Below are 6000 nucleotides of genomic sequence, written 5' to 3'. Positions count from 1 at the left end.
ATAACTATTAGATCCTTAAGATCAAACCCGTGTCATTGTTTTGGTCCACTGCAGTGCAGTAGTCAAAAAAAAGAATAAGTGAAGTGTCCACAGATAGCCAGGATAGAGCCCAGAGTGTTAATGTTTAAAATGTATAAAAATATTATTGATTACAATTCTTTACTGTTAATATCAATAATAAGCTTTTTATTTTGAAATTACAAGTTTAAAAAAATGCTGTTACATTTACATTTAATGCTGTTTCACTGTAATCATTTATTATAAGTATGGACACAGAATCAAATGAACAACATTTTGAAATAAGTTTAATTGGAATTTTGTACTATGCAAAAACAAAACAACAACAACAACAACATATTAAACAAACACAGCCAGTGCCTTCATTTGTCCATTACATGTCAAACATAGCACTGACCCTTAGCCCCTGATCATCAGCACATGCTTTCAAAAAGAGCTCCATGTCCTTTGCAAACTGAAAAACAAAGAGGAACAAGTCCCTTGCTCCAGTGTCTTCTTCCTCTGACATGTCTCTTAAGACCCTCTGCTGGTCCCCTTGATTTAAGGACAGATATTTGGGCATTGTTACATGTGCCTTATTTTGGACAGCCCACTGCACAGCAGGACGCAGATCTTCAACAACTGCTGGCTCCTGTGTCAGGCAAATGGGGATGAAAACATAGTTATTTCTCTGTTGCAGAACAGTTTTTTAACAGTTATTCAAATGTCACTAACCATGTAATTACACTACTGTTTAAAGTGAATACTGACCTGACTGACTTCCTGGAACTTGCGCTTTTTCAGTCTGAAAATGGGCACGTGTTGTCCTTCAAGCACAGCTTTGGCTTCCTCTCTCCAGTGTGCAAATAGCTTGCCAGAGCTACGAAGAGTAAGGCCACAGTGAGGGCATGTCATTTTCATGGACTTTCCATCAGCTGCAGTTTTATTGAACACAGAGGGTAGAGCTTATGAATGTTCTAACAAAGACTCAGAAAATGGTTCAGATACCGAAGACAAAACCTTGGGGGGGGGGGAGACGGGTCTCCTCGAAGAGTTCAGCGGGGAGCAGTCCTGATAATGGTGGCTGACTTGGCATTGAAGAATGCTGACAAGACAATAAATGCCTTGCCATATCCCCACGCCGTATGATTGTAATCTTACAGACAGGGCAGTGAAAGTGTCCTGTTGTCCTACAAGGCTGCCTGCACCGGCATATCATTTTATCTGTAAGAGAAAAAAACAAACAAACAAACAGATGTAATTTAAATGTAGTTGTATAGAATGCAATCAATTTGTCTAACAATCAGATTGTACATGTTAACAAAAACATCCAAGCCAACCTCAATAATGAAAGCAAAATGGTATGGATCACAAAAGTTATGTCAAGAAAAGTGGTGAAAAGTAAATAAAAATATATTTTATAAAAACACTATTTTTGTTGCAGATGAATGCACTGAACTGTACAATATCAACAGCAACTTTTAAGTCAACAAAGATACTGCAGAAGTGCTTAAAAAAGTGCATATTTATAACTATAAAGTATATTTAATACAAACATACCTTTTAAAGGCAAAGCATTTTTTATATGCACACTTAGATGCTCCTCAATCTTTGCCCTGACAGTAGGGCTGAAAGTGGGGCACAGAGGGCAGTGAAAGAGTCCTCTGCAACACGTGTTGCATTCCTGCAATTCTGGCTTTAAGCCTGAATTCCAGATTGATGTGTGCATCTAAAACACAGAGAGAAACAGATAAACACCATATACACATTTAAGTTAAGGTTTTAGCAGAAATAACAATTTACACTTGGCATGTAATAGATTTGGGAAGAAAATTCTTGAAAAAAAAACCCCAAATATTTTAAAAGACACTTTAATCTGTGAGATATGTTTCTATTGACATATAACAGTCAATTGAACAGAGGCTAACTAAAATCTGGGCAATAAAAAAGCTGTACAGAAAAGAATGACGAATAGAAGTATTGATAAATATATAAATCTGTTTGTGACGAAATTTGCAGTGTTGACGCTAACCAAAGGTGTCACAAGTACACACGTTCCTTACTACAGTTTAGATACCTCTGTTTAGAAAGCACTGGCTCGACTTTTTAGTCAAGTCGAAGTAAGAAGTACAGGGTCTAAAATATAATTTATGTACAAAATTTTGAAGTAATCTTGCGTCCAAAGCACGCGTGCTGATTTACAAATGTACGGATTACAAAGTACAGATACGCGTGCTAAAATGTGAGAAGTAGAAGTATAAAGAAGTATACAGTAGGCACAAAAAAGTACAGCAGTAAAGTAAAGATACCAGAAAATTCTACTTAAGTACAGTATTGAAGTATTCGTTATTTTGCATCTCTGACGCCAACAATAAATCATACTCTAATGCAAAATGTGGTTTTTGCTTCTTCTCGCCCACAGAAGCCGTTAATCCAGCTCTCTTACTAAAACCAGGCCCAGGAAAAAGCATATCTGTGTGTTTCTCTGCCATGGAGCACGATGAAAAAACATTAAAATAAGGAGGAATGTTGTTGTAACGCAAAAAAAGTGGCAACATGATCATTGTAAGAAAACTAGACGATTCCTAGAATTATGAAATCACTAACGGCAAATTTATATAAGAAAGACTTAACTAACCTTTGCGATCAACTTGCAAGACTTCCACGGTATCCATGCGTGTTTACGGCTACTGTGGAGGTCACGTGCTTCCGGCTACTGTGGAGGTCACGTGCTTCCGGCTACTGTGGAGCTCCACAGTGGCTGCAACCAGACACTTCTCACTAAAACTAAACAAAGGAAAGAAGGATGGAAGGAAGGATCACATGCATTGTCACCAAGGAAAGAAGGATGGAAGGAAGGATCACAAGCATTGTCACAAAGGAAAGAAGGATGGAAGGAAGGATCACAAACTTTGTCACAAAGGAAAGAAGGATGGAAGGAAGGATCACAAGCTTTGTCACAAAGGAAAGAAGGATGGAAGGAAGGATCACATGCATTGTCACAAAGGAAAGAAGGATGGAAGGAAGGATGACATGCATTGTCACAAAGGAAAGAAGGATGGAAGGAAGGATCACAAGCTTTGTCACAAAGGAAAGAAGGATGGAAGGAAGGATCACATGCATTGTCACAAAGGAAAGAAGGATGGAAGGAAGGATCACATGCATTGTCACAAAGGAAAGAAGGATGGAAGGAAGGATCACAAGCTTTGTCACAAAGGAAAGAAGGATGGAAGGAAGGAAAGATCACAAGCTTTGTCACAAGTGCAATACTTTAATTTTCTGCTGCTCATTCCTGTGCAATATCCCATCTGCCCTCCCGTCATATTTCTTTTCAAGATTTTCTTATTTAATCACTAATGTACATATATTTATATTTATAGATACATATATATTCAGTCATCTTTTCTCTTTTACCATGTCTCTCTAATATTTTGCTCCTTACTATTTTTCTATTTTCTTTATTGTTTTATTTTATTTTAATATATTTTCTCCTACTGTGCATGCTGCTGAGTGACTGCTGCTCGTCAAACACATTTAATTGCAATGTTGACCCTGTGCTAACTTGCATATGACAAATAAATCTGAAAACTGAAACTAAATTAAGGAAAGAAGGATGGAAGGAAAGATCACAAGCTTTGTCACAAAGGAAAGAAGGATGGAAGGAAGGATCACAAGCTTTGTCACAAAGGAAAGAAGGATGGGAGGAAAGATCACAAGCTTTGTCACAAAGGAAAGAAGGATGGAAGGAAGGATCACAAGCTTTGTCACAAAGGAAAGAAGGATGGGAGGAAAGATCACAAGCTTTGTCACAAAGGAAAGAAGGATGGATGGAAGGATCACATGCATTGTCACAAAGGAAAGAAGGAAGGAAGGAAGGAAGGAAGGATCACAAGCATTGTCACAAAGGAAAGAAGGATGGAAGGAAGAATCACATGCATTGTCACAAAGGAGAGAAGGATGGAAGGAAGGATCACATGCATTGTCACAAAGGAAAGAACGATGGAAGGAAGGATCACATGCATTGTCACAAAGTAAAGAAGGATGGAAGGAAGGATCACATGCATTGTCACAAAGGAAAGAACGATGGAAGGCAGGATGACATGCGTTGTCACAAAGGAAAGAAGGATGGAAGGAAGAATCACATGCATTGTCACAAAGGAAAGAACGATGGAAGGAAGGATCACATGCATTGTCACAAAGGAAAGAAGGATGGAAGGAAGGATCACATGCATTGTCACAAAGGAAAGAACGATGGAAGGCAGGATGACATGCAATGTCACAAAGGAAAGAAGGATGGAAGGAAGAATCACATGCATTGTCACAAAGGAAAGAAGGATGGAAGGAAGGATCACATGCATTGTCACAAAGGAAAGAAGGATGGAAGGAAGGATCACATGCATTGTCACAAAGGAAAGAAGGATGGAAGGAAGGATCACATGCATTGTCACAAAGGAAAGAACGATGGAAGGCAGGATGACATGCAATGTCACAAAGGAAAGAAGGATGGAAGGAAGAATCACATGCATTGTCACAAAGGAAAGAAGGATGGAAGGAAGGATCACATGCATTGTCACAAAGGAAAGAAGGATGGAAGGAAGGATCACAAGCATTGTCACAAAGGAAAGAAGGATGGAAGGAAGGATCACAAGCATTGTCACAAAGGAAAGAAGGATGGAAGGAAGGATCACATGCATTGTCACAAAGGAAAGAAGGATGGAAGGCAGGATGACATGCAATGTCACAAAGGAAAGAAGGATGGAAGGAAGGATCACATGCATTGTCACAAAGGAAAGAAGGATGGAAGGAAGGATCACAAGCTTTGTCACAAAGGAAAGAAGGATGGAAGGAAGGAAAGATCACAAGCTTTGTCACAAGTGCAATACTTTAATTTTCTGCTGCTCATTCCTGTGCAATATCCCATCTGCCCTCCCGTCATATTTCTTTTCAAGATTTTCTTATTTAATCACTAATGTACATATATTTATATTTATAGATACATATATATTCAGTCATCTTTTCTCTTTTACCATGTCTCTCTAATATTTTGCTCCTTACTATTTTTCTATTTTCTTTATTGTTTTATTTTATTTTAATATATTTTCTCCTACTGTGCATGCTGCTGAGTGACTGCTGCTCGTCAAACACATTTAATTGCAATGTTGACCCTGTGCTAACTTGCATATGACAAATAAATCTGAAAACTGAAACTAAATTAAGGAAAGAAGGATGGAAGGAAAGATCACAAGCTTTGTCACAAAGGAAAGAAGGATGGAAGGAAGGATCACAAGCTTTGTCACAAAGGAAAGAAGGATGGGAGGAAAGATCACAAGCTTTGTCACAAAGGAAAGAAGGATGGAAGGAAGGATCACAAGCTTTGTCACAAAGGAAAGAAGGATGGGAGGAAGGATCACATGCATTGTCACAAAGGAAAGAAGGATGGAAGGAAGGAAGGATCACAAGCATTGTCACAAAGGAAAGAAGGATGGAAGGAAGGATCACAAGCATTGTCACAAAGGAAAGAAGGATGGAAGGAAGGATCACATGCATTGTCACAAAGGAAAGAACGATGGAAGGCAGGATGACATGCAATGTCACAAAGGAAAGAAGGATGGAAGGAAGAATCACATGCGTTGTCACAAAGGAAAGAAGGATGGAAGGAAGGATCACATGCATTGTCACAAAGGAAAGAACGATGGAAGGCAGGATGACATGCAATGTCACAAAGGAAAGAAGGATGGAAGGAAGAATCACATGCATTGTCACAAAGGAAAGAAGGATGGAAGGAAGGATCACAAGCATTGTCACAAAGGAAAGAAGGATGGAAGGAAGGATCACAAGCATTGTCACAAAGGAAAGAAGGATGGAAGGAAGGATCACACGCATTGTCACAAAGGAAAGAACGATGGAAGGCAGGATGACATGCAGTGTCACAAAGGAAAGAAGGATGGAAGGAAGAATCACATGCATTGTCACAAAGGAAAGAAGGATGGAAGGAAGGATCAC

At 38.9% G+C, this 6000-nt stretch overlaps 1 long non-coding RNA gene across 1 annotated transcript; it reads right to left on the bottom strand.

Annotated features, from left to right (window-relative positions):
* Positions 1-288: 288 nt before the first annotated feature.
* LOC145428588 (uncharacterized) lies at positions 289-2916 on the bottom strand. Its single transcript, XR_013908881.1, has 5 exons — positions 2636-2916; positions 1558-1726; positions 1006-1221; positions 769-877; positions 289-649 (listed from the first exon to the last, which is right to left on the bottom strand). It is a non-coding gene; the product is annotated as an uncharacterized LOC145428588 (long non-coding RNA).
* Between the last annotated feature and the right edge of the window lie 3084 nt (positions 2917-6000).

Source organism: Astatotilapia calliptera, chromosome 4 (assembly GCF_964374335.1).
Source record: "Astatotilapia calliptera chromosome 4, fAstCal68.1, whole genome shotgun sequence".
Taxonomy (NCBI): domain Eukaryota; kingdom Metazoa; phylum Chordata; class Actinopteri; order Cichliformes; family Cichlidae; genus Astatotilapia; species Astatotilapia calliptera.
Note: the sequence above shows the minus strand (reverse complement) of the source record. Positions and strands in the feature narration are given on the sequence as shown.